The 8,524-nt window shown below is 57.0% G+C and overlaps 1 long non-coding RNA gene across 1 annotated transcript in view; it reads left to right on the top strand.

The window, feature by feature from the left end:
• Positions 1–7,516, top strand: part of LOC140455037 (uncharacterized) — a 742,733-nt gene extending 735,217 nt beyond the window's left edge. Inside the window, exon 6 of the long non-coding RNA XR_011952761.1 lies at positions 7,307–7,516. This is a non-coding gene — a long non-coding RNA (uncharacterized lncRNA). The remainder of the gene's footprint in view (positions 1–7,306) is intronic.
• The last annotated feature ends 1,008 nt before the right edge of the window (positions 7,517–8,524 follow it).

The raw sequence follows: 8,524 nt of genomic DNA on the forward strand, positions 1-8,524 counted from the left end.
TGATCCCCCTTTCTCTGTGCCTCTAACTCTGTCGCCCTCTCTCTACGCCCTCTCTGTCACCATCTCTCTGTCCCCCCTCCCACTGTCCCCTTCTCTCTCTGCCCCTCTCTCTCTGTTCCCTCTCTGTCCCCTTCTATCTCCCCCACTCTCTGTGCCCCCTCTCTCTGTCGCCCTCTCCCTGTCCCCCCTCTCCCTCCCACCCGCCTCTATCTTTCCCCTCTCTCTGTCCCCCCTCTCGCTGTCCAACTCTCTCTGTCCCCCACTCACTCTCCCCCCCTCTCTTCCCCCCAAACCCTCTCTTTCCCCCTCTCTCTCTGTCCCCCTCTCTCTCAGTCTCCCTCTCTCTCTGTCCCCGCTCTCTCTACGCCCTCTGTCTCTATCCCCTCTCTCTCTGTCCCCCCTCTCTGTCCTCCTCTCTCTGTCCTCCTCTCTCTATCCCCCTCTCTCTGTCCCCCTCTCTCTGTCCTCTCTCTCTCTGTCCCCCCACTCTCTGTCCCCCTCTCTCTCTGTCCCCCTCTCTCTCTGTCATCCTCTCTCTGTCGCCATATCTCTGTCCCCTTCTTTTTCTATCCCATTCTCTCTCTGTAACTCCCGTCTCTGTCCCTCCAATCTGTCGCCTTCTCTCTGACCCCTCTCTCTCTGTCCCCTCTCGCTCTGTCCTGCCCTCTCTCTGTCCACTTCTCTCTCTCTCTCCTTCCCTCTCTGCCTCCCCCTCTCTGTCCACCCCTCTCTCTGTCTTCCCCTCTGTCCCCCTCTCTCTCTGTCTCCCTCTCTCTCTGTTTCCCTCTCACTCTGCCCCCCTCTCTCTGTCCACGTCTCTCTGTCTCCCGCCTCTCTCTGCCCCCCCCCCGTCCCTGTCTCTCTCTCTGTAACCTTTCTCTATCTGTCCCCCCTCTCTGTACCCCACTCTGTCCGCCCCCTCTGCCCCCCGCTCTGTCCCCCGCTCTCTTTCCTCCTCTCTCTCTGACCCCCTCTCTCTCTGTCCCCCTCTCTCTGACCACCTCTATCTCCCCCACTCTCTGTCCTCTCTTTCTGTCACCCTCTCTCTGCCCTCCTCTCTCTGTCCCCCCTCTCTGTCCCGCCTCTATTTGTCCCCTCTCTCTTTGTCCCCCTCTCTCTGATCCCCTCCATCTCCCCCACTCGCTGTCCCCTCTCTCTGTCTGCCTCTCTCTCTCTCACCCGCTCTCTCTGCCTCCCTCTCTCTGTCTCCCTCTCTTTGTCCCCCTCTCTCTCTCCCTTTCTCTCTCCCCCTCTCTATCTCCCACCTCTCTCTGATCCCCCTTTCTCTGTCCCTCTAACTCTGTCGCCCTCTCTCTACGCCCTCTCTGTCACCATCTCTCTGTCCCCCCTCCCTCTGTCCCCTTCTCTCTCTGACCCCTTCTCTCTCTGACCCCCCCTCTCTTTGACCCCTCTCTCTGTCCCACTCTCTCTGCCCCTCTCTCTCTGTCCCCCCCTCACTGTCCCCCCTCTCTCTTCCCCCAAACCTCTCTTTCCCCTCTCTCTCTCTGTCCCCCTCTCTCTCAGTCTCCCTCTCTCTCTGTCCCCTCTCTCTCTCCTCCCTCTGTCTCTATCCCCTCTCTCTCTGTCCCCCCTCTCTGTCCTCCTCTCTCTCTCCTCCTCTCTCTGTCCCCCTCTCTCTGTCCCCCTCTCTCTGTCCCCTCTCTCTCTGCCCACCCTCTCTCTCACTATCCCTCCCCTCTGTCGCCTTCTCTCTGACCCCTCTCTCTCTGTCCCCTCTCGCTCTGTCCTGCCCTCTCTCTGTCCACTTCTCTCTCTCTCCTTCCCTCTCTGCCTCCCCCTCTCTGTCCACCCCTCTCTCTGTCCCCCACCTCTCTGTCCCCCTCTCTCTCTGTCTCCCTCTCTCTCTGTTTACCTCTCTCTCTGCCCCCCCTCTCACTGTCCCCGTCTCTCTGTCTCCCACCTCTCTCTTTTCCCCCCCCGTCGCTCTCTCTCTCTCTGTCCCCTTTCTCTCTCTGTCCCCCCTCTCTGTCCCCCGCTCTCTTTCCCACTCTCTCTCTCTGCCCCCCTCTCTCTGCCCCTCAATCTCTCTGTCCCCCACTCCCTCTGTCCCCCTCTCTCTCTGTCCCCCTCTCTCACTGTCCCCTCTCATCTGTCCTCTCTCTCTCTGCTCCCCTCTCTCTGCCTCCCCTCTCTCTGCCCTCCCTTGTCTGCCCCTCTCTCTGCTCCACACTCTCTCTGCCCCTCTCTCCCTCTGTTCCCCTCTCTGTCTGCCCCCTCTCTCTCTGCCCCCTGTCTCTACCCCCCTCTCTCTCTGCCCCTCTCTCTCTTACCCCTCTCTCTCTCTGTTCCCCTCTCTCTCTGTCTCCCCCTCTCTCTCTGTCCCCCTCTCTCTCTGCCTCCTCTTTATCTCTCGCCATCTCTGCCCCTTCTCTCCTTGCCCCCTCTCTCTCTGCCCCCTGTCTCTCTGTCCCCCATTCCATCTGTTCCCCTCTCTCTGTCTCCCTCTCTTTCTGCCCCCTCTCTCTCTGTCCCCCTTCCTCTCTGTCCCCGTCTCTCTCTTTCCCCTTCTCTCTCTGTCCCTCTCTCTCTGTCCCCCTCTCTCCCTCGCCCTCTCTCTGCCCCCCTCACTCTGTCCCCTCTCTCTCTGTCCCCGTCTCTCTGTTCCCCTCTCTCTGTCCCCCTTCCTCTCTGTCCCCCTCTCTCTCTTTCCCCTTCTCTCTCTGTCCCTCTCTCTCTGTCCCCCTCTCTCCCTCGCCCTCTCTCTGCCCCCCTCACTCTGTCCCCTCTCTCTCTGTCCCCGTCTCTCTGTTCCCCTCTCTCTGTCCCCCTCTCTCTCTGTCCCCCTCTTTCTCTGTCCCCTTCTCTCTCTGCCCCCTCTCTCATCCCCCCCTCTCCCCCTCTCTCTCTCACTCATCCCCTTCTCTCTCTATCCCCTTCTCTCTCTGTCGCCCCTCTCTCTGTCCCCCCTCTGTCTGTCCACCCTCTCTCTCACCGTCCCCCCCCCCCGTCGCCTTCTCTCTGACCTCCCTCTCCCTGTCCCATCACTCTCTGTCCTGCCCTCTCTCTGTCCACTTCTCTCTCTATACCCCTCTCTCTGTCTCCCCTCTCTGTCCCCCCTCCCTGTACCCCCTCTGTCGACCCCCTCTGCCCCCCTCTCTGTCCCCCCCTCTCTGACCCCCCCTCTCTCTGCCTTCCCCTCTCTGTCCACCCCTCTCTCTGTCCCCTCTCGCTCTGTCTCCCTCTCTCCCTGTCCCCCTCTCTCTCTCTGCCCCCCGTCTCTCTCAGCCCCCCTCTCTCTCTGTCCCCCTCTCTCTGTTCCCCCCCTCTCTCTGCCCCCCTCTGTCTGTTTTCCCCTCTCTCTCTGTCCCCGTCTCTCTGTCCCCCTCTCTCTCTCTCCCCCTCTCTCTCTGTCCCCCCCTCTCTCTGTCATCCTCTCTCTGTCATCCTCTCTCTGCCCCCCTCTCTCTGTCCCTCTCTTTCTGTCCCACTCTCTCTCTGTCACCCCTCTCTCTGTCCCCCCTTCTCACCCCCACTCTGTCTGCCTCTCTCTGTCCCTCTCTTTCTGTCCCCCGCTCTCTCTGTCCCCCACCCTCTATGTCCCCCTCTCTCTGTCCCCCACTTTCTCTGTTCCCTTTCTCTCTGTTCCCCCCTCCATCCCCCCACTCTCTGACCCCCTCTCTCACCCCCACTCTGTACCCCTTTCTCTGACCCCCATTCTCTGTCACCCACCCTCTATCCCCCTCTATCCCCCCTCTCTGTGACCCCCTCTACCTCTGCCTTTTCCGTCACACTCTCTCTCACGCCCTCTCTCTGCTCCCCTTTCTCTGTGCCCCTCTCTCTGTCCCCCCTCTCTCTGACCCCCTCTCTCTGTTCCCCCCTCTCTCTCTGTCCCCCTCTCTCTCTGAACCCCTCACTCTGTTCCACTATCTCTGCCCCGATCTCTCTCTCTTTCCCCACTCTCTCTCTCTGTCCCCATCTATCTCCCCCACTCTCTGTGCCCCTCTCGCTGTGCCCATCTCTCTGTCCCCCTCTCTCTGACCCCCTCTACCTCCCACTTTTTCTGTCCCCCATCTCTGACCCACTCTATCACTCCCACTCCCTGTACCCCTCTCTCTTCCCCCCTCTCTCTTCCCCCCATCTCTCTGCCCCCTCTCTCTGCCCCTCTACCTCTGTCCCCTCTCTCTCTGTCCCTCTCTGTCCCCTCTCTCTCTGACCCCCTCTCTCTGACCCCCTTTCTCTTTGTCCCCTCTCTCTCTGATCCCCTCTCTCTGTCCCCCACTCTCTCTGTCCCCCACTCTCTCTGTCCCCCTCTCTCTCTGTCCCCCTCTCTCTCTGTCCCTCTCTCTCTGTCTCTCTCTCTCTCTGACCACCTCTATCTCCCCCACTCTCTGTCGTCTCTTTCTGTCACTCTCTCTCTGCCCTCCTCTCTCTGTCCCCCCTCTGTGTCCCGCCTCTATATGTCCCCTCTCTCTTTGTCCCCCTCTCTCTGATCCCCTTCATCTCCACCACTCGCTGTCCCCTCTCTCTGTCTGCCTCTCTCTCTCACCCGCTCTCTCTGTCCCCCTCTCTCTCTCCCCCTCTCTCTCCCCCTCTCTATCTCCCCCTCTCTCTCTCCCCCCCTCTCTGATCCCCCTTTCTCTGTGCCTCTAACTTTGTCGCCCTCTCTCTACGCCCTCTCTGTCACCATCTCTCTGTCCCCCCTCCCTCTGTCCCCTTCTCTCTCTGACCCCCTCTCTCTTTGACCCCTCTCTCTGTCCCACTCTCTCTGCCCCTCTCTCTCTGTTCCCTCTCTGTCCCCTTCTATCTCTTCTATCTCCCCCACTCTCTGTGCCACTCACTCTGTCGCCCTCTCCCTGTCCACCCTCTCCCTCCCACCCACCTCTATCTTTCCCTTCTCTCTGTCCCCCCTCTCGCTGTCCCCCTCTCTCCCTGTCCCCCTCTCTCTCTGTCCTCCCTCTCTCTGTCCCCCCTTGTCCCCCTCTCTCTCTGTCCCCCTCTCTCTCTATCCTTCCCTCTCTCTGACCCCTTCTCTGTGTGTCCCTCTCTCTCTGTCCCCCCATTCTCTGTCCCCCCTCTCTCTTTCCCCGCCGCCCCCCGTCTCTCTGTCCCCCCCCCCCCCGTCTCTCTGTCACCCCTCTCTCTCTGCCCCCCTCTCTCTCTGGCCCCCCCTCTCTCTGCCCCGTCTCTCTCAGCCCCCCTCTCTCTCTGTCCCCGTCTCTCTGTTCCCCCCTCTCTCTGCCCCCCTCTGTCTGTGTTCCCCTCTCTCTCTGTCCTCCTCTCTCTGTCCCCCTCTTTCTCTGTCCCCTCCTCTCTCTGCCCCCCGTCTCTCTCCCCCCTCTCTCTCTCTCCCCCTCTCTCTCTGTCCCCCCCTCTCTCTGCCATCCTCTCTCTGTCCCCCTCTCTGTCCCTCTCTTTTGTCCCACTCTCTCTCTGCCCCCCCTCTCTGTCCCCCCTTCTCACCCCCACTCTGTCTGCCTCTCTCTGCCCCCCTCTCTCTGTCCCTCTCTTTCTATCCCCCTCTCTCTGTCCCCCACCCTCTCTGTCCCCCTCTCTCTGTCCCCCACTTTCTCTCTCCCCTCTCTCTTTTCCCCTCTCTCTTTGTCTCCCTCTCTCTCTGTCCCACTCTCTCTGACCCCTCTCTCATTATGTCCTCCCCTATTTCTCTCTCTCTCCCTCCCTCACCTTATTTCTCCCTTCCCTCTCTCTCTGTCTTTCCCTGCTCCTTCGCTCTCTCTCCATCTTCTCTCACTCTCGATCTCCCTATCTTGGTCTCTCTTTTCCCACCACCCTCCGTTTCTCTCTAACTGAATCTCTCTCCCTTCTGTCCCGCCCTTATTCTCTCTCTCTGACACACTCTGTCTCCCTGGTCCTTCCCTCTCCCTCTGACCCAGAGACTGCAGGTTGGTGGTGAGTCTGCTTGTGGGGGGGGGGGGGGGGGGGCTGCGGCGTGTGGGTGTGAGATGATCGAGAGATGTGGGAAGTGCGAGGTGTGGAAAATGGGGTAGAGCCAGAATTGTGAGAAGGAGATAGATACGACAGGAGAGAGAGAGAGAGAGAGAGAGAGAGAGGGTGAGGGGGAGAGAGAAGAATGGAGGCAGGTGGATAAACTCATGTTGGGGGTGTGAGAGAGAGAGGGGGAGAGTGAGGCAGAAAGAATAGTGGAGGCAGGTGGAGAAACCGGGGTTGGGGGGGATGTCTGAGAGGGGAACAGGGAGAGTGAAAGGGAGAGGTGGTGAGAAAGAGACAGTGTGCAGGAAGACAGAGAGAGGGAAAGAATTGAGGAGGAAAAGTGGGGGTGAGCAATTGGGGAGGCCAGGTTGGAATGGGGGGGGGGGGTTAGAGGGAGTTAAAGCCAGCTCCTGAGCTCAGGGCGCGGTGCCCTCCCCTTCCCTGAGGACCAGGACTTGGGGCTGAGTCTGTCTCTCTCCAGCTCAGCTTCTCCAACACAAAGACACACAACAACATCGGTCACTCTGCTGCTCGGCACGATTTAATCAACATTTTTATTGGTTACAAATGGAAGTGATGGATACAGTCAGTGGGATGGTGCCTTTTCTCACTGGCCCCTGAGTTGTGAGAAACATTGAAATGTTTCCCTGTAACCCCCCTGTGGGATAAGGATGGACAAACCAGCGCTACCCTCAGTCTGTTACCATAGCGACAGGCTGCTCCATCGCTGAAACACTGAACTGAAATGAGAAAATCCCGGATGGATTGATTAATGAGGGAATTTGATTGATGGATGGATTTGGGTGAAGGGATATTTCAGCACATTCTTCAGCTGCTGCCTGAACTTAGTCTGGGTCACGGCATAAATCGCGGTGTTTGTGCAGCAACTGAGGAGCTGCAGCATGAAGCCCAATTCCTGCACAAAGGGATCGAGATACACAGACCGATACCCAATCCAATACATCCGGTACCATATAGAATACAGCATTAACATTGACCATAACAGGATGAAATTGGCCGAGATCACAAACAGTAAAATGATGGATTTTTTTCGGTTTCTCATTTCAGTGTCAGACTGAGCGTCCCCATTGGTGTGAGCGCGGAGTCTCCTGCGGGCTCTGCTGGTCACTAAAATGTGTCTGACGGTGAGAACATTGAGCAGCAGAATCAGGAGAAATGGGACACACGGGGTTAGAATGTGGTGGAGGGACTCGATTGTGACCCAGACACTGGAGGATAGAACAGCGTCTGTTACATCACAAAACCAGGGGGAGTTCATCAGACAATACTGAGCCGTGAGAATAAAATACCAGGAAATGTTCTTTAAACAGCTCAGCACAGTCACTGCTCCCAGAACCACAGCCGCCGTTTTCTCGCTGCAATATTTACTTTTCAGCTTCTGGCAACAAATGGCCACAAACCGATCAAAGGTGAAAGTGACGGTGAACCAGACAGAGCAGTCAGTGGCTGCATAAAGCAGGACCCCGTGGATATTACACACGGGGACGGAGTCCATCAGGAAATGAAACTGTTCCACATAAACAATGGGAATGTGTCTCAGGATCAGGTCGAGGATAATGACCAGGAGATCCGCCGCTGCCATGGCCCCCAGGTAACGTCTGACACATGGAGACAATCCACAATCTTTATAAAGCAGGACGTAGATGGTCGCTACGTTAACTGTGAGGAAGGAAAACAAACCCATTATCCATCAGCCTGGAGGCAAAGGGACCCGTTTGATCAGGGACCCAGTGAGATTTTCAAATGTGTCCCTGTATTCAGGGATTTATTAAAATAATTGGAGCTGGAATAACAAATGGGAAGGTGGGAATTACTGACAAAAATGTGACATAAACCACAAGAAACCCTCCCTCCCCAAACACACAGAGACACATCCATAAGGACAGATGGTTTCTAGAACATTCCCACACACTCGATCACTCGAGAACAGACACAGGTCACTCCTTCCCAGTTCCTAATACGGAGGGTGGAAACGTTGCTGTCCTGAAAGATTCTCTCCCAGTTTCCTAAGACAAACAGAGTTTGGGAATTTCTGTATTTTGGTCTAAATTGTGGTCGATCCTGTGTCGTGGAGAAATGTAAACGCAGGGAAAACGTATTCACCCCTTTAACTGCCTGAGGGTCCTTCGGAACAGTGTCTCCTTCTCCCTGGAACGGGATCTCTTCCCTCGGGATCTTATCGTTTGTTCAATTCACTGACGTCCGGCCGTTCACAAACAATGTCAGGGACAGAACGTTCCGGGGAATGGCAGTTATAGAATGTCAGGGACAGAACGTTCCGGGGAATGTCAGTTATAGAATGTCAGGGACAGAACGTTCCGGGGAATGGCAGTTATAGAATGTCAGGGACAGAACGTTCCGGGGAATGTCAGTTATAGAATGTCAGGGACAGAACGTTCCGAGGAATGTCAGTTATAGAATGTCAGGGACAGAACGTTCCGGGGAATGGCAGTTATAGAATGTCAGGGACAGAACGTTCCGAGGAATGTCAGTTATAGAATGTCAGGGACAGAACGTTCCGAGGAATGTCAGTTATAGAATGTCGGGGACAGAACGTTCCGGGGAATGTCAGTTATAGAATGTCGGGGACAGA

Source organism: Chiloscyllium punctatum, chromosome 30, assembly GCF_047496795.1.
Source record: "Chiloscyllium punctatum isolate Juve2018m chromosome 30, sChiPun1.3, whole genome shotgun sequence".
Taxonomy (NCBI): Eukaryota; Metazoa; Chordata; class Chondrichthyes; order Orectolobiformes; family Hemiscylliidae; genus Chiloscyllium; species Chiloscyllium punctatum.